We start from the raw sequence: 11576 nt of genomic DNA, 5'->3' as shown, positions 1-11576 counted from the left end.
CTTGTTTGGATCAAGAGTGGCCACCAATTCTTTGTAAAGAATTTAGTCAAAAACAATTGAATTATCAAGTGAATTCAATGTTTTTGGCTCTGGGGGAGTAGAGTAGCAGTGCATAAACACTATTAACCTTTTACAAAGGAGGAGGCTTCTATTTATAGGAAAAAATGAGCCTCTAACCAAGCAAATTGATTCTAGATTTTTTCAGATCAATTTGGTCAATTTTGACCATTTTTGGGTCAGTTTAGCTTACTTTTTGGATCTAGTTGAAATAGGAGAGAGGAGAGATGAAAATATCTCATTATTTATGAGTTTAAAACTCCTCCACACATGTGAAATAGGCACCTCCTTCATGAGGGAAATTCCCCACACTGAGGTATCAAAAATGCATCATTCCCTCTAAATATCTCTTCTTTTTTAACTAATAAACCTTGTCCTTAGATCTTATGTGAGTATTTACTCATTTTTTGGGAGATTTTGTTTTATTCTTCAATTTATCTCCTCCCTACATTTGGATTAACCTTATTGGTCCATAGGAACCTTAATTAGAGCATAATTCCAAAAATATTTAAAAATCTTGACCCTTAGGCTAAGGTCCTTTATACCTATTTTTAATTAATTCCAATTGCACATTGAAAAGTTCTTTTTGAATTTCTGTTTCAGGGGAAACCATTTTAGACACTAGGAGGATTTTTATATCCAAAAATATCTCAATTTTGAATTACTTCCCTCTAAACATTTTCTCTCTCTATAGGATAAAACAGGATTTCTCTTTTATTTAAGAGAGGGCAATAATTATAAGATCAGAAGGGGAGGTTCTTACACATGCACACCTCAAAAGCTGGAGGGAGGAATCTTACACTCAAGAGGCTCTCAACACAGCGGGACATGGAAGCTTCCTTTGAACCTGAAAGGTTCTTAGGTTATGAGGAGTACAATGATCATTATTGCGAGCCTTAATGAGAGAAACCAAGGGAGGAATTCAACCCAATGCTAGATGTCCAACAAGGCGACTTTATCTTGTTTCTCCCACCAAACAGAGATGTGGATCCTATTTGGCTTTGCTATGGCTGAATCAAACATTGATATAGATATGAAGTCACTAAACTACAAGAAGATTCTGATACAATATTGGGCACCGTGTGCAAGAAAGGGTGGTTTGACAGATGCAAAGGCCTATGCTGATTGTTGGAAGGGGTTTTGGGCAGAGAACAAGGTAGATCCTCGGGTGTGGGAAGAGGTGGATGTAATTGTTTGGTCATGGAGGCCCATAAAATGAGGGCCTTATACGAGAATCAAGATACTAGTCAAGGAAGCCAAAAAAGCTCAAGAAGGAATGCGCCTAGGTAGAGCAGATCAACCTTATGATGAGGAAGACTTTGACAGTGTCTACCGTGAAGAGTTATGGATTTTGTGGGTGCTATGACTTTTTTGCTTTAAATTTGTATGATAGTAAAAATGCAGCAGTCTCACTTATTTGAAACTTTCTATTTCTCACAATCTAATTTGCAAACAAAATTACTTTTCCACCATCATAATCTACCATCATACTTGTTCAAGACTTGGTATTTAAATTTAAAGATTGTTTCATTTAATTGTTGCCATTGAAGGAAGAGTTTCATTTATTAGTTTGATCCACAATCATGAAGTGGGTATTTATATACAAGACATATGCGGCTTCCTTATTATGGTGTTTATCAACACTACCTCCCTACATGATCTATCTATGGAATGGCCCAACGGCCATTCTTTACACATGTACAAATTCCCACAATAAGTGGAAAATTCCTAATTTATGCAAAACATACGAATTTTAAAATTCCCAAAATGCAAGATTTTTCCCATTTTATCTAATATGGACTTTAGTTGTAATTCTTTTTCCATAGTAATTGGACATATCATGAACTTGAATGCCATCCCAAAGTGTTTAAAGCTCTACGAATGGGGCCAAGTATACATCCATGTTCTTTATTTTGCATTTCCCTGGAACTATGAATGGTAGTAAGAGGTGTCCCTTCTTTATTGCCAAAATGGTGGATAGATGCAAGAGCTAGATCCGTTAAGCTTCTTGCATTAAGATTTATGCATGCTTCTTACATACACGCTTTTAATGCATCTAGCTCTATGCATGCATGCATGCATGCATTAAGCTTTTTACATTAATATTTATGCATGCTTCTCACAAACTCTAACTTTACGTATGTGTGTAGGATCATGGCCGATACCCTAGGAGGTTACAGTCCCTTGGAAACGCCTCACCACACCTCTGTCATGCCTAAACGATAGGCTATAGCATAGAGTAGTTCTTTAAGGTGATTTCATAGGCTACCTCTGAGCAGAGAGCCATGGAACAATAGTACTTGGGGGGGGGGAGGGGAGGTTGGGCCCTCTGATTCGTCCACCACTATAGCCACACCGATCCCCACTCCCTCTCTTACACTAGCATGCACCCCTAGTCATCGCTTGACTACGCGTAGGTGGGGGTGATTGTGGTGGTTTTTCTGGGAGTGGTGCCATAGATGCGGTGTCTCCTACACATCAATGCCTACCCATCTCCTCAGCTAGTACACCACGCACACCTAGGAGTCCTTATGCTCCTTGCATGACATCCATAGAGTATCATGTACACAACGGAGCCGTGCTCATGGATGACGTAGGGCAGGAGATGAAAGGGCACATCCGTCGCCAGCTCTTAAAGATTCAATTTGCACATGAAGTGATGAGGAAGTGGGATTCCATGGATAAAGATAAGAAAAACTTTTATTGAGCAAATTAAGAGCAAGTGCACTCCCTCAGTTGATGTAGTGCCAAATCAATGGATGAACAGTGTCATGGTTAAAACCATGGCATCGTGTAGATCCGAGGTGCGAGATGCTATGAGGGGAAGCCAAAACTTAAACGCATGATACGTACAACCACTAAAGTGTAGCTGCATGGGCTCGGATGGAGAGTGTCGACTCTTCACACGTTGGTAGTGGAGGCTACGAGTTCTTCAGCGAGAGTACTCTATGAGTGTTTTTTACAAATCTCTTTCATTCGTTGTCTATGATGTGCATTGGTTGCATGCCCTAAACCTTGGGTTGGTTAGTGTAGGATAGCATGGTAGGACATCCTCCATTTCTACAAGGGGAGAGATATGGCTACAAGTTTGGCACGTAGGCGCTACTTGAGAAATTGGAGTCTGAGGGTATGCCTATCAATTTGGGAGTGGCAACAAATGTGGTCAGTATCCTACTACTACTTGCATGCATCTACTCATTTGTATTGGCATGTTTGCATTGAATACTAATTTCTTCTTATGCATGCATTGATATAGGATATGCCTCAGGCACAACCTGGCGACAAGTAGTGTGGTGCTAGCTAGGTTTACATAAGGCTTGTACACATGTTCTTTTGTCGTGTTGCTATCCATGAATGGATCAACACTTTCATGTAGAATTACTTTGTTACACGTATTTTAGGCTGCCATTTTTTACATGTACATATGATTCTCTATGACATACAAAGTGTTGTTACAAAAACACTTTCTTACACAAAACATCGGTATAGGGGCCGGTACGCGTGTTGGTATTATCGGTGCAGGTAATCGGTGATGAAACTTTAATTTTACCGACCCATATACCGATGCCTATACTGCTGTGCATACTAGCACCTATGTACCACGGGGTATACCTGCGTGCATACCGATGTTTGTGGTAAACCATCATTCCCTTGTAGTGAAAATTCTCCTCCCTTTGCAAAGCACCTCATAGAGTGAATATGCTTGAGCAAAAGGAAATCCAAAATCAAGTAGAAGATCTCTTAGCAAGAGGATTGATACGACCTAGTAGTTCACCTTACGGAGTACAAAGCATACATATAAAATAAAAGAGAAATCCTAACCCCACATACACCATTTAACTTATTATTAATTTCATATTATCTATGGTTAGTTTATGTGGATAGAAAATCATCCTTAGCTTTTCCATATTCATGTAAATAAGAGGGCATCCTACCTCTTGATGATAAACTAACAAGTAGTTTACAAATGAAAGGATTGTGGCGATTTTTCTCTTTTCACACCTATCAACAACTACCATGTTTGGAATTTAATAACAAGACTCATGTTGAGGCTAGGAGAGTTGCTTTTCTTATTAAGTCTATTCAATAAGACTAGATCTATTCACAAATGTTGATGGAATGCATTGAAGAGTCTTCTCTATGAGACTAGCATTATCTCTCAAGGATCTACAAGTTGTTTTTCATGGCCCCAGTCAAATGTAGATCTACTCCTTTTGTATCCTTCTTGATCCAAAGCTAGAAATTAGTGTTGGAAAATTTAACCTAGAATGGGTCCACTAGAGTCACCGTGGAAACTTTAAGCTAGAATAGGTCTACTAGAGCCACTGGAATAGATCCACTAGAGTCATTGGCAACTTTAACCTAGAATAGGCCCACTAGAGCCACTGGAATGGGTTCACTCTCTTCTCTCCAACTATATTTGGTGTACTTATGTACACAACCCTATTAACCCATTCCTAGGGTTAACAAGAGCTACCACCATTATCTTACATCAAGGAGTCAAGGTAGATACACCAAAGGGTTATACATTCAAGATATGAAGCAATGGTGTCCAAAGCTACAACTTGGACGGGCACTCATAATGGTGTGACATAGTATTTAGGGCGATTCCTGCTTCAAGAGCATGTGGTAGCATGTAGGATGAAGTTCCAAGTGATGTACTTCATGGATATATTATGAGAGTAGTCATTGTAATAGCATTAGGCCTCTTATGAGCCTAAAGTGCCTAGCCAATAGTTTAAGTGAACACTTATGTGGCCATGTATATAAGTGAACCTAAAGTACCCAGCCCACAATTTAAGTGAAAGTGAACACTTATGGCCATGTATATAAGTGAATTTCTCTCATAATACAACATACTCTCCCATTGTGCAATTGAGTCTTACTCTTGGTAATCCTCTTGCTAATATATCTCTCTAATGCATGCTAGTGAGTGTGTGTGAGTGATGTGAGGAGAGAGGAGGGACGAGAACTTGTAGCGTAACGCGGCGGTGTGACAATGCTCGTGGGAGGCATGGTGGAATTTCTTCTCAAGGATTTCTAGAGCTTGGAGACCTTAAGGTTACGAGCTTAGCCATTGGAAAGATTCTCACAACAGTTGTAGTTCACCAGGTAATCTCTTGTGTTTCAAGGGGATAAGGTGAGCTATAACCTTTTTTGTGCTATTGTCTCGGGAGCCATCCCTTGGCCTTTTCCATCATTTTCCTCTAATCTATGCATTACCCATTGCCCATTATCTTAATTAATGGTTTCCCATGAAAAAGATATGGATTGGATGGTTATTTGTGTGTGATTTGGTGTAGAATAGCTCTCTTTTTTATTTTTTAAAAGAATGCTTTTAGCTTAATTTGTCGTTTTTGTTGCTGTTAATGTGGTTTTTCATGTTCTTAGGACTTGCACATAGTTTGTATTAGGCTTAGTTTGCATCCATTGCATCAAACAATGTAATAGAATGTAATTTTTAGTGAAAGTTAGCTCTCTTTAGTGTTAAACATAGAACTAAACTCATTAATTTTAGATTAATTGGTGTGTTTATTGTTGAAAGTGTTTGCATTCGAGTGTTAAAAAGCATTAAGAGTAGCTTAATCCTTCAAAAAATTTCTCAAAACCATAAAAAACCCTTGATTCGACTAATTTCTCTTAATGGACTGGTTTTTGTCATTAAGAGTTATTAATCCACTTGAAGAGATAAAAATTTAGAAAATGTGTTATTTGGGGTCTAAACTGATCATGTGAGTAATCAAAACTAGTGTTTGTAAGTGTTTGGAGAGCATCTAAATTCATCAAAACACCTAATTACATCAATTTCTTCATCAATTGGAGGAATTTGACTCTCTTTGCTTAATTTTGCCTTAAAAGAGGAGACCACAATTAAGAGTCTAATTAATCTCCTATTTTAGATTAATTTACACATTTGTTAATGCACACAGCTTAGCATTCCCTTTCTCTATCCAATGATGTGCTCAATTGTGTGAATTAATTAGAGATTAGTGGTTAATAAGAGCCCTTGATTAGTTTAAAAGAGAAAAAGATTAGTGAAAGAATTAATCTTTGATTAGTTTTGAATCACCTTTTTACATAGCTCATTAAGGCTAATGAGCATTCAATGAGTAGATGCCCATGAGTTGTCAAATTGTCCATTTTGGGGTTCATTTATGAAGGGTGTAAGGGGGTCTTATAAAAAGGTTAACTTTTTGATTCCCACTTATCTTTTTGGGAAAATGCCCGTGTCTCCTTAATTTTAAATTCAAAAACTATCCCCCCCCCAAAAAAACGAGAATTCATATTTTCCACTACACACAAAAAAAGAAAAAAATGGTTCACACGTGAACCATTTTCTACACTCCCACAGCTTAAGGTCTCACGGCCTAAAGGTTCACGTCTCTCCCAAAAAATAATAAAAAATAAAAAATCGGTTCACGTCCTAAATGGTTCACGACATGAACTAGTAAGTGTTTCACGTCATGAAATAGTCTTCGCGTGCATTAAAAAAACCAAATTTAAATTTTCCGTGAAGTCCTCCGGTTCACGGAGTGAAACCCAAAGCATTTCACAACATGAAACACTAAATATCTCACGGCGTGAAATAGTCTTAAAAAACATAAATTTTAATTTTTCCTTGAAGTCCACGGCATGAAACACTAAATATCTCATGGCATGAAACAATCCAAAAAAATTTAATTTTTTTTAATGAAGTCCGGTTCACGGCATGGAACCCTGAGCATTTCATGGCGTAAAATACTAAATATCTCATGGCGTGAAACAGTCCCAAAAAAATGATAAAATTCGTGAAGTATGCTTCACACCATAAACTGCACCATGCTAGTTCACGACATAAAAGGGAGTCCGTCGGCAAAAAAAAAAAAACCTTGTTTGGAGGCTCGTATCTCCTAACCATGAATCCCATGAAGGCCCTCTAGAAAAGCTAACATTGAGCTCTTTAAATTTTCTACTGGCCGTCCGAAATCACAATCGCTCATTTTGGCCTATACGACCAATAGCCTTAAAATTTGACCCAAAAATCGAGGTAAAAATAGCCCAAAAAGCTCGATAAAACATATAAAACAGTGCAAAAATGACATCGAACCATATTCGGGCTACGTTTTGAAATCACGAACGTCTCAGAGAAAAAAAGTTGTAGCACTTCAAAAATACTACAACTCTCTCATACAGAGTTTCTCTAAATTTTTTTTCAAACACCCTCGAAAATGTATTGTGAAATAGGAAAAAAAACATCTAGAATTTTTTTATTATCTTGAGAGAGTGATGGAAAATAGGTTTTAGGACCTCGTCTTCCATTTGGGAAGTTACTAGCATGCACTTTTTTTGAAAAAATACCCCTAAGTGGTCGTTTACGTGCGCGTAGCGTCTAAGCTAATTAGGGTACAAACAAACATTCGTTTACTGCAACGAAGATTACGTCAGGCCTCTTGAGGCTATAACGGGCTATGAAAAAATATAAAAAGTGAAAAAAAAACATGTGTGCTTGCTCATTAAGGAGGAATTGACATCATTAGACATGGCAACGATAGAGGGACTACGTGGACCGACACTCTCACATAACCCAATGGCTGACAACTTCGAGCCATTCAGATTTATGCCCCAAAAACTGCAACTCCCAATACCATTTGCCATGCCAACAACAAGAGTGTCTTTGGGTTTTACACCCCCTGTCACTTCAATCTGACCGGGCTTTGGTTCTTTACCTAACATTTCCACAAATCCTTTAAGTACCAACCCTTTCCAACCCCTGGGTGGATGCCCACACCTTGGATATACTAACTAGTCTAGGAAGGGGGGTTGCCCAAGGACTTAGTGAGTCCCTACTACCAATAGGAGCACTCACATATGGCCTTCATGACTCATACAGAGATCACAATTAAGGGCAAATACAACAGAACAACAGATCTTATTCAATTCATACAAATGTTTAAACAGAGATGTAAAGCCTTTGAAAATCCAAACTGCCCCGCTAGGGTACATGCGTTGAACCTATTCTTAGTAGTAAGAGAAAAAAGCTAGTCGATGGTTCATCACATTGATGCCGGCAGGCGACCAAGACCAACTCTAGAACCTAAAAGTTAGCCTTTATCCACGGCTTTTCAAGACAAAGTGATCGGTGGAGTACAATAAGAGAACTCTATTCAATTGAGCATAAACCAAACGAAACCATTAGAGACTTTATCCTTCAGATAAAACTCTTGGACTCATGATGTGAGTCATAGGAAAAATTAAACAATTTTGAATTAAAGAGATGTTTCATGAGATGGACTTAAAGAAAAACAACTTACACAATTTGATCATTGTATATAATCCAGAAACATTTGATCAATGTTGTAAAGAAGCTATATGTTTAGATGACAACATGATAGAAGATGATCATGCTACGAGATGTTCCTCATCTAAACCAAGTGAAGCAATGTCAAAAGAATGATTGATCTCAAAATTGTCATTTCGCGAGTTCTATGCAACCCTGCTTAAAAGCTTTCAAATCGACATCTCTAAGAGAGGATGAAATCCTTCAAAGACAAACATCCTTAATGCCTCTACAAGTGAGGAGCGAAATGCATTGTGTTTAGTGCAATCACACAACCATTCCAATCCCCATTGTGCATACAAGGCACCTATTTTTTTGTATTGCACGTATTGTAAATCCTTTGATCATGATACTACAAAGTGTCTCTATTCATCATTAATTGACTCAAAACCCCCATCTCTTGTGTACCAAACAAAAACAATCGAAAGGGTAGAAAGTACTCAAGAAGCAATTAATCGAACACTTTAGTGTTTCTATTGTCATGGACCACACAAAGTGGCAGGCTGCACAATTTGGAATACATCCATGCCCATAGTCATTAACACTTTGCAACCCATGTGTGAAAGATGTGGCATTGATCACATGTTCCAAGATTTCCCAAGAAGAGTTGCTTCAATGCAACTTGTCTCACAAAATACAACTCTAAACATCTTAAGTGTACAAAACGAAAAATTGTCCACTGTACCCTTGAATGTGCTTACACTCTTACAAGCCAAGGCAGGAGAGAGTGTAAAAAAGAATGCAAAAGATAACACTTCGAAATGCGTAGAAGAACATGCCTTAAAGCAGAAACCAAAATAGAAAACAAAACCTTCTAAACCCAAGAAAAACAAGGGGCAACAAACTATTAAAACCAAAGTTGAAAAAGAGGTCAGGGAAAAGGAGCCTGTGGGTGGAGGATATAAATCCAAAAGGGGACATAAACCCAAAAGAGCCAAAAGCTACACATGATGCAAAAGCATCTACCACAAAGACCACCACACAAACTACAAAACCCATATGTGCGACACATGATACAAAAGCCCGAAAGAGAATTCAATCTCCTCGCATGGGCAAACATAATAAAAAACTGATGATCCAAAGAAAGTTAGAAGATGAAACAAGTTCTAGTAGTCACTAAGTGAGGATGAAACAAGCTCTGACTCTTCACTCAGTGTACTTCCTAGACCAATCCAGAAACTAGAACCCGAATCCAGAAACTAGAACCCGCCCAATCACCCTAAATTGAAAATCATAATCATATAACATATGCAAAATGAAAAAATCAAGCTCAAGAGAGCATTCTTAGTATGATTGAGTGTCTTATAGGATCATTGGTTGTGATTAAGCCTCGTAATGCCAATCGTAAAAAAGTAATCATGATCATATGACATATGCGAAATGCAAAAATCAAGCTCAAGAGAGCATTCTTAGTACGATTGAGTGTCTTATAGGATCATCGGTTGTGATTAAGCCTCGTAATGCCAATCGTAAAAAAGCAACCAAAATATAACGCCCAAAGGAGTACTGCTTCCCATTTTAAGAGAAAGACATACTATCTATAGAAGAGCCATTAGAGATAGATTGTACGAATTATGTGGTTGAGAAAGCACGTGAGGAATTCGATAATTCCCTTATAATATTAAAGTAGTCTCTCAAAATCTCATTTGGAGGAATGCTCTTTTCTCATGGTGAAGCTAGCATAGCATCAGTACTTACACCTTTAAGGGCTCATCAACATGAGTTATACCAAGACATAAAGAGATCCATAGAATAGGACTGTGAGGATTCACAAGTTTCCAAACAAAACACAGTTAGAATTGTCAGAGGACCAAGTGTGCCATTGTACACATTGGCTACTCTTGAAAAAGTTGAGAGCCAAAAAGAGAATGAAAGTGAATGGGAATATGAAACCGAAACGGGATCTGAAGCTGAAATAAAAACTATAACATCCATGGTTCCTCTTGAATATTCTATCATGGTATGGTTAGATTTTCCTATAGGCGATGATGTTAAGTGAAAACGCACGTTGATTAGCCCTCGAGCTAGTCATAACATCATGAAAGTAGACACTTGGGTGTCATTGGGACAACCTAAACTCATCCCTAGAGACAATGGTCTTGCAAGAGAAGCCAATGTATAAAACATTAAAGTTCTCGCAGTGACTTTAGCTATGCTACTCAAACAATCGGTGGAGATGTGGAATTTACATTCCATGTTACCCTAGATTCCCTTGAGTATAATGTTGTCCTTGGTGGAACTTGGATACGTGACTTGTTGTAATCAATTAATGAATCCATGCAAATAGTCACCTTGAACACTCCTACAAGCATTGTACAATTGTTATTTACGAGAGGAAGAGACCTTGGAGGAGTTGGAACTTCCAAGATATCTTATTGAAAAGATCCCTAGGACCCTGGTTGCCTCTTCATCGATAAACCTCACCAAAGGAGCCAACCGCATACTCAAAAGCCTCATCATCGACAACCACTCTGCAAGAGACTCGAACCTCATCGTCAACAATGCCCATGAGTCTCAAACCTGTGGCCTTAGTGCTAACTAATGTGCAAGAGGTCTCACAACTTTCCACTTCAACCAAAAAGCAAAATCCACCAAGACAAAAAAAATCAAGGTATCTTAATGGTATCAAAATGTGGGTGGAGAAGCAGCTACTTGTTAATCAAGGCTACTACAAAGGTGCCAATCAAATTTGGGTGCCTTAATAGTCAAAGCCTCTTCCTCAATGCAGCACTCAAAGGCCAGGAAAAAAGAAAAGTACTCCACAACACCGTCTACAAAAGCTTATGTGAGTTCCTCAAAGAACTCCACTAAGTCAACAAAGTGTGGGTACCGAAAGGATTACTACAAGCACAAGGGTACTACCAAGGAAATACTACCACTTAGATTTCCAAGCGCATCACAAAGTCCCCTAAGCTTGCACACAAAGGAGAAGACCTTAGCACCAAAAGCATCAACCACCAATTTATAATGTTCATCAAAGATGGGTGCCTGTGCATGTGCTTTAACCAACATGGATATTATGAAGGTAATGCCATCATATGGTTGCCAAAACTGAACAACCTGAAGACAACCTCACCACTGAATTTAACCCCAACAGCTTCACATAAAGTTCGACAAGAATGGAAATCCAAGCAACACCAAGCAAGTCACTTAACCACTCTCGTGTATTCAACACCTACACAAGAGCTTGTGTGTTCAAGCA

This window comes from Cibotium barometz, chromosome 29 (assembly GCF_041138505.1).
Source record: "Cibotium barometz isolate CiBa-2024 chromosome 29, ASM4113850v1, whole genome shotgun sequence".
Classification (NCBI taxonomy): Eukaryota; Viridiplantae; Streptophyta; class Polypodiopsida; order Cyatheales; family Cibotiaceae; genus Cibotium; species Cibotium barometz.
This window is presented reverse-complemented; position numbering follows the sequence as displayed.